The sequence below is a fragment of the Equus caballus genome, chromosome 2 (assembly GCF_041296265.1).
Source record: "Equus caballus isolate H_3958 breed thoroughbred chromosome 2, TB-T2T, whole genome shotgun sequence".
Classification (NCBI taxonomy): Eukaryota; Metazoa; Chordata; class Mammalia; order Perissodactyla; family Equidae; genus Equus; species Equus caballus.
The window spans coordinates 89,343,010-89,356,777 of record NC_091685.1 but is presented as its reverse complement, the minus strand read 5'-3'; the positions used below and the strand labels follow the sequence as shown (position 1 = coordinate 89,356,777).

At 38.1% G+C, this 13,768-nt stretch overlaps 1 protein-coding gene across 1 annotated transcript in view; it reads right to left on the bottom strand.

Moving 5' to 3' along the window:
* IQCM (IQ motif containing M) overlaps nt 1-13,499 on the bottom strand; it is a 417,125-nt gene extending 403,626 nt beyond the window's left edge. Inside the window, exon 1 of the mRNA XM_070257817.1 lies at nt 13,428-13,499. The gene's annotated coding sequence lies outside the window, so the exon portion shown is untranslated. The remainder of the gene's footprint in view (nt 1-13,427) is intronic.
* Nucleotides 13,500-13,768: the final 269 nt, after the last annotated feature.

Below are 13,768 nucleotides of genomic sequence, written 5' to 3'. Positions count from 1 at the left end.
TCAAAGAAGTAAAGATGAACAGTAGGACTGGGTTCCAAGTGTGTCAAGCTTGAATGAGTGGGATGACCAGAAGCAAGTATACAACACAGAAACAATATCCAAAGTTGTTTTTGTTTTTTGCCATACAATAGCTGAGAGTTCAAATGGTTAAAACTGAAGAAGCTAATTTTGACATCAACAGAAAGGGCAAACACAAGGTCTGGAAACAGCAAAGCTAAAAAATTAGAAACTAAATACACTTAGGAATGAATTAGAAAACCAGGAACAAAAGCAGAAAAACAGTGAAAGAGTCCTGTTCATTTTGCCTTGAACAGGAGGATTCAGACACACTGATGAGTGGTGGGGAGTCAATACCCCAAGGGTCGACCCTCAACCAGTGAGTGTTGGAGGCCCATGGATTCATGCTCCAGCCTCCTATTCTTAGGGTAGACAATTTTGGGAAGGACTCTGCACACTCAGAGGCTCAGATGGAATGGTGGCCCCATTGCCTATAGAGACAACCTCAATAACACACTTTTATATTGGTTTTTTTTTTTTCTCTTTTTCTGCCTCACTCGCCCCATTCTCTAATTCTACAGTGTCTCAAATGAGATAAGAAATTTGTGTTTGGATGTCCCATGAGCCCATAATTTCTGCTGGTAAGGAAAGTTATAAAAGAGACCATAACTCCTACTTTGCCAGACACCCCCATCTCTTGGTATGATAACCCTGTAGGCTCTGCAGAAATTTAGCCAAAAGGCAAAGGAAACTCCACCACCATCTACCCTGTCTTAGAAGAAGGCACACTGCTCTGGGTGACTCAAGATCACTGCAAATGCCATCAGAGCCCATGCCCAATATGGTTACTGTTTGTATATTGCTTAGTATTGCATTGACTAGGGAATAAAAAAGAGGGAATCATTTTGGCTTCTTTTACAATCCTGCATTTTCTGTATTATTGTGATAAAATAGAATTTGGAGTTCTATTCTATAACATGGAATCTTTCCCAGAGAGGGAAGACCTCAAAAACGGCAAGTCCTTGGATAGGCAATTATTTTAGGACAACCATGAGGGAAACTGGTGCAACACAGGCTATGTGTGAATGGAAGGAGGAAAACAGATACAGAGCTCTATGGATCTGATGCCAAGAACTGTCCTCAAGTTCACTGCAAATGCCATCAGAGTCCAGGGCTAATGCCTCCCAGTTTGCAGGAAGTCTAAGTGGAGAGAATGTACCAGGAATAGAGTCATATCCAAAGGCTTCCTCTGGCCTTGCCTCACTTTGGCCTCCTGCTAGTGGCCTGCAGAGTCTCTCTACCAAGCAGAATAGGCACCCCTAAGTGCTGTTCAACAGCAGGGCAGACTTGGCAGCAACCGGAGATAGGTAAACTTTGTCAGGTCAAGGAGAACTCTACCTCCTTGAAATTGTCCAGCCAGAGGATTCCCAGAGTCTGAACTCTGGAGTCTGTGACTCTGGAAGAGAATATTGGCATGGCATCTATGATCTCCTTAGTATACACTTTGTTTGTTTATACCTACTGCAAAGATATATCATGCCTATCTTTATAACTTTCCTCAAATGCCATTAAGCATTTATTATCATGTTCATTTTCCTCACCTATAAAGGTGGGGAAGCAGAAGAAATAAGGTAATTTACCAAAGGTAACACAGCTTGTAAATAGCGAAGCTAGCATTCAAATCCAGACAGTGTGGACCCTAAGTTCATGCTCTCATCTACTAATATGCTGGCTGCTGACGCCAAAAAGAAAGGAACCAGGAACACAAAGATTTTGAAAAGAATGTGAGAGACTACTTGAAACAATACCATGCTAAAGTCTTTAAAAACCTAGGGATATTCTTACAGAAAAATGCATACTACTAAAATCGACCACACATAAAGGAGAAAACAAACAAACTAAAACCATGGGGGGAAAATGAGGAAGTTGTCACAGACTCACCCTCAAAAACCTACCAGCACTAGTGCTTTCTTAAATTAATTATTTCAAATTTCCAAAGAATATATAATTAAGATATTAACTCAAAAATTCCAGAGCATAGGGAAAAAAGGAAAAAGAAAAAAGGACTGTAAATTTATTTTCTGAGTCTGGCATAAACTTGGTACCAAAACTTGATAAAAAGATGACAGAAGCAGAAAAGAATGAGTCAAATTCACTTAGAAATACAAATGGAGGCCTCCTATGTAAAATATTAAAAATTCATATCCAGCAGTTTACTTAAAAATAACATGAAAAACATGTAGTCTTTATAGGAAGAGTGCAAGAAAGGTTCAACAGTAGGCTATGTATTAATGGAAGTCATTAAAATAAGAGCCTAAATAGGAAGAACAATTAGATCATTCCAAAAGATGCTGAAAAATGCATTTGAAAAAAATTGACATCCACAGAGATATATTTTAAAGCTTTGAATAAATTAGGGATAGAAAGAAATTCCTTCGTGATCAAAATATTTTTCAAATAAACACAAAAACAAATATCTTTAAGGATGAAACACTAGACTCATTCTCAAAAGAGATGGAAGTTATCAAATCTTCCCTTATCCTATTGTCAAGATATGTGTTAATGGAGCAGAATAGGAAATCCAGATACATCAACAGATAGTTGGGAACTAAGCAGAGATAAAAGGATAATTCAAATAAATAGGAAAGAACAAATTATAAAACAAATGTAATTGGGACAATTGCCCACTCTTTAGGAAAAAAGAAATCCTACCTCACACCACAACACACAAATATAAATTCCAGAAGCAACGAATTTTTATGTATAAAAATACAAAAGCACATTTTAAAAATTACAATATTATTATCTTGAGTTTGTTCTAAGTATGAACTGAAATCAAGAAATCATAAAGGAAAATATTAAAAGATTTTACATGTAAAAATTATAACTTTTCAAGAAAATACACTATAAACAAAACAATAAGACAAATAGAAATTATTGAGAAAAATGTAATATACATGACAAAGGGTTAATATCTTTATTCAATATAAAGTACTTTTAAATCAATTTAAAAACACAAACACCACAGTTTCTAAAAATTCAAAAGACACATAGAGGCAATGCATACAAGAAATGCAAATGACCAACAACTATAAGAAAAGATGTTCAATCTAACTAAAGATCAAAAGATAACAACTAAAACAACAAGCTGATAATCACCTATTTGTTAAAAATTAATCTGGGAGCCGACCTCGTGGCATAGCAGTTAAATTCATGCGCTCTGCTTCAGCACCCCAGGGTTTGCTGGTTCCGATCCTGTGCACAGACCTATGCACCGTTCATCAAGCCATGCTGTGGCAGGCGTCCCACATATAAAATAGAGGAAGATGGGTACAGATGTTAGCTCAGGGCCACTCTTCCTCAGCAAAAAGAGGAGGATTGGTGGCAGATGTTTGCTCAGGGCTAATCTTCCTCAGAAAACAAAAAATTAATCTGATTGTTACTCCCCAGTGCAGAGCAAGGGGAGGTGATTAGAGACTAGATTCACTGCTGATGGGAGTACAAATTGGTACAACTTTTCTAGAAAGGAATCTCCAATTTATATCAAATTCAAAATATGCATGTCTTCAAATACATCAATTCTACTGCTAGGAATGTTTCTAAGGAACTAATCTAACAAGCATTCATTGAATTATATACAAAGATGTTCCTAAAGAATGACTTAAAACAATGACTCTTTTAAATTTAATTTTATTTTTTCACAGCTTAATTGAGATATTATTGACATATATGTAAGTTTAAGGTGTATAATGTAATGATTAGATATACGTATATATTGCAAAATGATTACCACAATAAGGTTAGTTAAATCTCCATCCCTTCACATAATTATGATTTTGTGTGTGTGTCTGGTGATAACATTTAAGATCTACTGTCTTACAATCTTTCAAGTATATAATACTAGTATTGTTAATTACAGCCACCATGCTGTGCAAAACAATGGCATATTTAAAACAACATAAATGTTCCTCAATTTATTGGCCAAATTATGGCATTTCTATACTATGAATGTTACTCATTTGTTTAGAAAATTAAAGTGGATCGCTGTTTAGAAAGTCGTTCATGACATACTATCACTTGGTTAAAGTAGGCTAGAAAATAATTATTAAGACCATAATACATTTTATGTAAGTAAATGCATTTTTTTTAAGTCTGGAAAGATGTAACCAGAAAAGAAGAAAAGATCTTGGAAGAATATAAACCAAGGTTTATAGAAACATGGTTATCTATGAATAGTCGGAGTATGAATATTTTTTGTTTTCTCCCTTTCTCCCTTTTGTTTCCGTAGTTCCTGATTTTTCTTAAATAAATGTGTTTTGCCCCTGTAATAATTACTTAAATATCTTACAACCAAAGAATCTAGATAAAATATTCATCTTTTTAATAGACCCATAAACATTAATTGCAGAAAACCAATCTGTTTCTATAGCAGAATACTATTTTCTGCTATTATGGCAAAATACACTAAACTTCCTAGTACTACTTTTTCAGTGTTATTTATTATTTAGGATAATTGATTAGTTGCTTCTACAAGGGTAAAATCAAGGGACACATCTAATACAAAATACTTGATATAGCCCTTATAATTTTAAAGTAGAAGTACAAGTCTCTTCACAGGTCAATTTGAGTCAATTGGATGACAGTGTTGGTGTCCAACACATGCTGTTGATTGGCTGATACATTTTCTACCAATGTAGAAAAATGTCATGATGTCTACTGACACACTAAAGTATGATAACAGATTACCTATTTACTGGGTGAATTGTAATTACAGAAAAAAAATTAAATGAGGAAAATAAAGGATCCTGAAATTAACCACATCCAGAATTTTGTGTAAATGTGGAAGACAACAGGTTCTTCTGTTCTAGATGATAGTTGAATACTTCTGCAATTAATATTTAAAGTCTCAAATCATGCTCTGGAAACACTCAGTATCAAAACAAGTTCGTTATTTTAGTTTCCACATTCACTGAGTCTTTCTCCAAAGAAGCTGCCAAACCCAGTGCCAGCTGGCCTCTTGGGAACAACACTAAGCTAACAGCAGAGACTTCTTTTTGAACTGTTAATAGATATTAAAATGACAGAGTTGAACTAATCTAAACTCGTTAAATTGGAATAAGGGTTACCATCAAGAGAGTTTGAACTGTAGAGCAAAAATTTAAAACATTTCCATTTTTTTCCTCATTAATATATCTCTTTTAAGTGTTCCGGTTTTCCTTAAGCGTTAATTGTAGACAAGGTGCTAGCAATTCTGCTGCTCCCTTTTGCCTGGCTCTTCCTCATGTTGTTAAGAGTGGTCCTTGGAAGTAGCAGCGAAACCTGGATAAAAATAGGCACAGCAGCATAGCTTGTGGTACACAAGCCCCACTTCCTTACCTCCTTCCTGGACTCCATCCACAATATTAATGAAATTTACAGAGATTCAAGTTAATAGAGAGAAAAAAAGTAAAAGTATAAAATTTCTAAATTCCTAGGAAGAATATAAATTGGCCCAACCACTCTACAGAGCAACCCTCTTTAAAATCTTCATGCTCTCTAACCCAGTAACTCCCCAGGACTATTTACATTCAACTAGGTTCGGCACAGCTTTATTTGAGTCACAACAGACTCATTCTTTTGCCAGATCTTTTCTAACTTTGGTCAGGTGGTACTCTCATCCAGAATATACTCACTCATCCAAAAACAACAACGTTAGAGCCACAGCAGACTGAACACTGCTCCAGCCTAATGTTTCCAATGATTCTCAACCAGCGTCCCAAGGTTGTTTGAAAATGTAGGAGAGTGTTTGATGTTCCTCGTGGGTGGGGCCAGGGATGCTACATGCCCAAAATGCCTGGGTCATATCCACATAACAAAGAATTGCCCTACCCAAAGTACCAGTAGTAGAAACCAGTTCTTCGCCCAGAACCCCTCTTCAAGGCCAAGGCACCTAGCCTCCAGTTGCTGGGAAAACTGTTTTTTTATAGTTCACAGCTATGTCCCTCATTGGGCACTGCCCAAGGTTATTCCACTTCCCAGGAGGAACCCACAGGTGATATCTGGCTAATAAAGGACACAAAGGCCTGACTCCTCTGCTTCAATGGGGGGCAACCCAGTAGAGCCTTCCTATCCCTGTAGCTCCCTGTAGGATTGGCTGAAAGGCCTCAGTTGCTGTCCTACTGCATGTTAGCTTCTCCCTCTGCCCAGTCCTGCCTTCCTAGCTTTGTTACAGGAGTATCTCCTGTGAACATATACCAGTAAAGCTTCTGCACTCGACTCCCCCTCTCAGATTCTGTTTCCACAGAACCTGATTTATGATAATCCCCACTGAGATACGCTGCTACGGTTCATCTCCTCATCTTCCAGATGAGTAAAGAAGGGTCTAGAGAGGGTAAAGACAATCTTTGAAGTACAGAGGTAGCTAGTTCAGCACGCACGGCACATACTACACATTAAAGACTGTGAGAAGCTTGAGAAGTTGGGAGAGAACTGAAAGAGAAAGAAAAAAAATGTTAAAATACTTATTGTGGGAAATCATTAAGTACCCAAGGAAAAGGAAGCAGAATAACGAAAAGCACTTGGATGTGACTCTATGGAGTAATGATAGAGCCTGAGAATCAAATATTACTAGCTTAGTGCAATAGCTCAGGGTTAATCTTCCTCAAGCAAAAAAAAAAAGCAAACACCTGGTAGGATATGGAGACTATCCACTGAGGTGACAACGAGTAAACATGAACAGTAAATCAAATCCCCTTCATTTACTACCCTGATTCCTCTTTCCTTCAGAAAACACAGCTAGCTCTAGACATCTCCAATCCACCAGAAAGTCTTTCTTATCCCCAAAGTTCTCTTCCAAGCCATTTGTCAATACTGGAAGACACGTCTCTACCACGGCTGACTCCTCCACTCTTATTTTAACATAGTTCGGTACTATAATACTTTCACCATGCAACTTTTATATTTACAATATCTTTGCTCTGTTTCAGGTGAAGAAATTTCCCCTATTATTTTCAAGAATCACGAAGAAAGAACTATAATATTGCTGAAAGTTGCAATCGTGGCCTCACAAGCACCCAATCCCTCACACAAAATAAGAAAAACAAAATATGTAGGTTTTGAGACTTTTTTAATGTAACTTTATACTCGGAATGCAAAACTAAGTTGAAAATTACTAAGACTTTTTATTTTTTGTATAAAAGTAAAATTACCTTTATCACACTGGCTTTCTCAATTTTCTCAGAATCAAAATTAGTATTTAAAAAGGCAGAGAATAAAGCACATTGAATGAATGGAATTATTACCAAAGCCAATATGACCAAGATAATTTTCCCCAAAGCCTCCTTTGACAAGAATTTGATATTTTTATGTAAAAACTCATAGAAGTCCCTTGCCTTTAACTAAGCATCTCAAAATATTATGCCAAAAAACATTGATAACATTTTGAATAGTACTTTTACCCTACATATGTTCAAAAACAATCCCAAAAAGAATATTTTTTCTAACTTCCAACAAAAAATGTCCTGCTTTTCAAAGACTGAAAGGTAGCATGCATAAAATACTAGGTTCCTATTTATTACCTCATGATATGAAAAGAATTTTGTCCAATAGCTTCAGAGGAAAGTACTAACCAGAATTTGTTATTAATAATTTTCTCATTGTCTTGGTCACCTACATGAAGTACAGTAGGAAGGAGTTAGGACTTACTCTTCAAAAAGCTGAAAAGTGACAGGAGTTATTGCCAGACTCGACTCTGTTACATAAACCCTAGTTTTACATCAAAGAGCATCATGGTATTATTTTAGTCATCTTCTGATTCATTGGCGACACTCTCTTCATATTGTAAAGAACAATCATATGTTTAATTGAGCATGGAAAAAGTGACAAGCACTCCATATTTGGGGGGTAGCAATATGGGCCTCCTCCTGTGTTAAACATGTCCCAGTTTATAGCTAAGTTGACAATTCAAAGGCTAGACTAGAAAAGTCAGGACAGCTTGACTTTGTTGGTTTCCCAGTTGTACAGCTTGCAATCTCCCTATTTCATCGAGGCAGCAGAGCACCATAACAGGAACAGATTGTTCCACCAGCAGAACAAAAATTGAACCAGCAGCGGCTTCTCCAAAACTGTGACTGTTTTCCAAATGTGCATGCTCTAGTTAGGGCTAAGGTTATTTATTCAAATGCTAATAGAAGTTATTGTGGCCACTAGCTTTCTAAGTTAAATTTAGAAACTGGCTCTTTTCTCTCCTGTCTAAAAGATCTGATCATATTCCTGGATCTTTTTCCTGGCTGTTAGATTCTGAACCAAATATCCTCCTGTATTTGTGTGAAATTGTAATTTGACAGTGATCACTCTGTTTAGATTGGTATCATCCCACAGACACTCATATACCTAGAAAATGACATTTCGTCGATATCCTATCATTATGACGTAGTTCTTCTCTACTAAGCCACTTTTAAGACCAGTTCTATAATCAAAGTAATAAAAAGACTGGAAACCCTTGGAACAGGGAACTAGCTTTCTGGTAGACAGTCTATGTTAAATCTCTGTTAAATCACCCCTGGCTTTCCCTTGTCCTTGAGATGAAATCCAAACTACTCAACTTGGCTTACAAGTCCTCCACCATCTGTCTTCAGCTTGCCCTTCCAAGGGCTCATTTCCCCTTGAACTCTAGCCTCAGCTTCAGTAAACTTCTTCCTATTCTGGAAGGCATCGTGCTCCTTCTAGCCTGGAGTTTGCACACACACCTCTCTGACTGAACACTCTTGCTGGAAGTACCCCCACTCTTTTTGACTGCCTACCTTCCTCTCATACTATTTCTCTTTCTTATTTTATATATATATAAGATATATATATATATATATATATATGTATATGGAATTTGTCAATGTCTGATAGATAGAATTAGTGTTGCCATCAAAAGACTTACCTGCCTCAAACATCTAGCTTACTAGGACATTCTTGTGAAGATGCAAATAAAATTTAAGAGAATTGACAAAAAATTATTTGCATGTAATGAACTTAGTGAAGTTAATAATACAGTTTGCTTTGTGAATATGCCCGTCAGAGAACAGAGCTTCAAGGTAAGAAATGGAGGCCTGGATGGGGAGCCCCCTTAGAGGCCCTGATCATCTAAAGTAGTGCTACCAAACAGGAGACCAGAGATTGGTGCTTGTCTGTGAACTCTTTGTTATAGGATAGTGAGGAGATACGAGCTTGCACTAGAATGTAAATCAATATGCTGCTTCCTTCATTTAGAAAGTCTTACTGCCAAAAAAAAGAAAAAGTTAGCTGAATTAAACAGCGAGTTTGGTAAATTTGCATAGCACTGATCTGCAGCACAATCTGAAGACCCTAGAAAAAGAACTAAATATAATAGAAAGGACCATAAAAGCAAGAAGAAGCTTACTAAATAAACATTCTGGAGGCCAACCCTGTGGTGTAGCAGTTAAGTTTGACAGGCTGTGCTTCAGCAGCCCAGGTTTGCTGGTTCAGATCCCAGCACAGACCTACACCACTCGTCAGCCATGCTGTGGTGGCAACCCACATACAAAGCAGGATGAAGATTGGCATAGATATTAGCTCAGGGCTAATCTTCCTCAAGCAAAAAAGAAAAAAAAAGTTTGTGTCTGTCAATTATATTTAAGATAAAGCTTTAAATTATATAACTACACTCTTTGTTTTCTCTTACCTCTGGCATACTACACTTAGCTAAGATACTAACTAGGTAAATGAGGAAAAGTCTCTTAATTAGAAAACATGGATGAGACATTAACATTATTTTACAGTGAAGGGATTGTCCTAAATCAGTGGTTCTCAACTGAGGATGATTTTGCCCCCCAGGTAGCATTTGGTAGTATGGAGAAATTTCTCATTGTCACAGCTGGAACTGGGGGGCAGTTGCACTACTGACACTTAGTGGCTACAGACAGGGATGTGGTAAATATCCTGCAACGCACAGGACTACCCACCCTACCCCCTAAACAAAGAATCATCCTGTCCAAAATCCTAATAGTGCTGAGGCTGAGAAACTTTGCACTAGATGATCTTTAAAGTCCCTTTCGTCTCTAACATTCTCCTATTCTTTATTTTGATGTTCATAAGAATTGTATTCATTTCAGGGATCTAATGACAAGTGGGCAAAAGTGATTTCTTTAAGGTCAATTTCTGCACTAAAATACATTTAGGCTATAAAAAGAATAAGGTAGTACAATTAATTTAAGTATAAATTCAAAAATTGAAATGTCATAATGCTCAGCAAACTTCCATAACGTTAATGATTTAGTCTAATTAAACAAAAAAATTAACAAGGGAAAAAAATGCCAGAAACTTCTGCCTAAAATGACTTATTTTTCCCTATCAGCTATTTGTGTAATCCAGTTACATAAGAAGCTGAAAAACAGCCAAGAAACCTAGATTTAGTGAGCATCTCTGTCCTAATCTATTACCAAGCCTTAAGCAGGGTCTATATTCTGGCTTTAGTCTTTGTTTTCACAGGAAAACAGAGATACTACTTGAAGGCTAAAACCAAGAATGTTTGGCACAAAAATAAGATGGTTTATTGTATTCCTTGAAGCTTTTGGTTAAACTTTTCTGCAGTTAACAAAAAAAAAACTCTCATGAAATCAGTTTTACTCTGACATTCTATATGAGTACTGTGCAAATGCTTTAACTCTAAATAGAATGACTATTCCTTTTAGATCCATTTTATACTGAATAGCAACTTTTCTTTTCTTATTAAGTTAAAACACTAATTCAAAAGAATATATATCTTCTTGCACATAAAAATTACTTCCTGATGATTTCTAGTGCTTGCTTGCTTAATGATATCACTGTGTCTATAAGATTCACCAGAAGTCGGATTTGGGGCCACTATGCTTTGGTGAAAGAAAAGACCAAAGATTCTGATAAAGGATGTCAGTCATGCCCCTGGTATTACACCCTTCTATTTGATCTGTTCCAGCTTTCTCAGCTGGCACGTGCATACTTGAAAAGAAAAAAAAGGAAGATCTCAAGTTCCCAGGATGGTCTTTTGTCTTTGGTCCTTTCTTGCAGACAGAAGTGATCTTGTTTCTGCATCTTCCACTATAGTTTTCTCAAGTGGTTCCAAAAGCACTTATCCTCAAACACTTGGATAATGCTCTTAAGCGTTCTTCCAAGTCATTAGATCTTTTATGTTCATGGCCATAAACAGATAAGATTTTGTAAGCCTCATATAAATATTAATGACTACATGCTAAGCATCAGATGCAAAATGGGCAATCAGGATTTTTATTTAAAGATGCAGGACACAAATGACAAGCCCACAGGCAGAAAATGCAGACTAGATCTCAAACGGTAATACGGATAACTGGAATGTTAACAGATAAGTTTCCAAGTGTATCAGAATGAGTAATGAAATCAAAATAAAATAATACTGGCATACTTACAAAACAAGTAACTTTGTTTTGACCTCTTAATAAATGTAGTATTTAAGAGCAAAGTCTCTGAAGTCCCAGCTCTGCCTATGAGATACTCGAGTAACTTAATCTCTGTACATTTTGATTTCCTCATCCATAAAACAGGATTTTTAAAGTACTAATTTCATAGAGTTCGTGTGAGTATCGATACAGAGCATGCACTTAATATACATTGACTATTATTCAGAAAAATGATATAGAAATTACATATAGGTCTAGACCAGGGGTTGGCAAACTACAAGCTGGCCCACAAGCCAAGTGCAGCTGGCCACCTGTTTCTGTAAACAGTTTTCTTGGATCACAGCCACGCCCCATTCATTTATGTATTGTCTAGGGGTGCTTTCACCCTACAGCAGCAAAGTTGAGTCCTCATGAAAGAGACCATATGGCCTGAAAAGCCCAAAATATTTACTATCTAGAACTTTACTGTTTCTAAGAATCTGTCACCCTGAAAAAAAAAGACAATAAACATGCGGATAATCATCAAGCAGCAGAGCACAAGTCCGCTCTGCTTCCACACGCCCAAAGCTGTTTGGAAGTTCTTCCCCTAAAGGGTTTTGATTTGAAAGGGGAAGGAGAGACGGGCCTGGTGAGGGAGAGAGAACAAGCACATCCTACAGGGGTGAGGAAAAAATAGCATTTCTTCTTCAAATACTGAGGTTTTGCAGTTGAAAGCCCCTGTCGTGGCTGTTGTCTCTTTCAGTGGTTTAAAATAAGACCATTTTGAAAGTGTTCTTGAGAGACTATATAGAGTTGTGGTTAAGAGCACAAACACTGGAGCTAGATTTCTTGGGTTCAAATCCTAGCTCTGCTATTAAGTAACTGGCTGTGTGACCTTGGCAAATTTATTAATGTCTCTGTAGCAAGGATTAAATAAATTACTAAAAGTACCTCCTATTTAACATCAGCATCACCAATCCATTCTTATAAATTGAATATCGTATGCACAAATGCTCACCAGACTACATTATTTTTAAATGAGAAAATCCCTATGTGCGTCCCACTTCCCAGACCCCACCTGCTACTTACACACATTTACACAACCACTGTCTCCTGACTCCACAATAACCAGTTACATCCAACACTAATCCTAGCTGGGGCTATCGGCTGCCAATGTTGTCACCTTCCTGGAATGCAACTAAAGCAGTAAAACTGTGCCTATTTATAATTATCAAAGTATCATTTTGGGATTTAGATGTTCAAAACATCTCCTTCAGATCACTAAACATCATTAAAAAGTTTGTTTAAAACAGGTGCTTTCTACGAACGACATCTTTTCCATTTAAATGCTTTTCTCAGTTGCTTTGCTATTTCACTACTTTCTTCAACACTTTCTCATCGTACAGTTTTAGCCAAAACAAGGCCTAAATGCAAAAGGCATTGTGGAAAATATGTTAAGTCCAGCGCACAGTGACAGAGGGTCACTGCGCACGAGGCAGCGAGGCCCCCCTGGAGCCTGCAACATCCAAGAGGCCCAACATTTTGGCTTTTCAATGTGTTTGCTGGCAATTCTGACTTTCTATCACTTTGGAATAACTCCAGGCTTTTTCTGCACAAGTTTTAGCTAAAAATGCAGTATTGAGGGCCCCGCACGGTGGCACAGCGGTGAAGCGCACACATTCCGCTTCAGCAGCCCAGGGTTTGTCAGTTCAGATCCCGGGTGCGGACATGGCGCGACTTGGCAAGCCATGCTGTGGCACGCGTCCCACATATAAAGGAGAGGAAGATGGGCATGGATGTTAGCTCAGGGCCAGCCTTTCTCAGCAAAAGGAGGATTGGCCGCAGTTAGCTCAGGGCTAATCTTCCTCCAAAAAAAATGCAGTATTGAGTTTTGGTAACGTAAGTATGAAGTTTTCCCATAGAAACATCGCTTGAGAGGTATGTACATGCTACACAGTCTGAGTATTAAAAAACAAAACCCAAGTCCCCAAATCGCCCCCCAACCCTCACCCAACCTCTCCTTGGACCTCCGACCCCGGGCTCACAGCTCACCATCTTCTGACTAACATGCTGCTGACAGTAAGTCCAGCCTCCTCTGCGCTCCGCGCCTCCACCTTCCGGTCTGACCAAGCCCCGCCCCCAGCACAGCGCTCCGCCCCGCGCCACAGTCCCCGCCCACCCCAGCCTACCCGCTGCGGACCCGGCAGCAACCTGGGGTCGCTCCCCTGGGGCAGCGACAGGCAGTCGCTAGATCAGAGCTTCCCGAGCTTAACCCTCCACAGCGGGCTGAGGCTTCCAGGGCTTGTAGAACTCCTGCAAACACTGACAGTGCCCTGGAGGTGTAAATGAGTGTTTCTCAAAGCCCAAGAGGCCTTCCGGTGCATTTGAAAAGG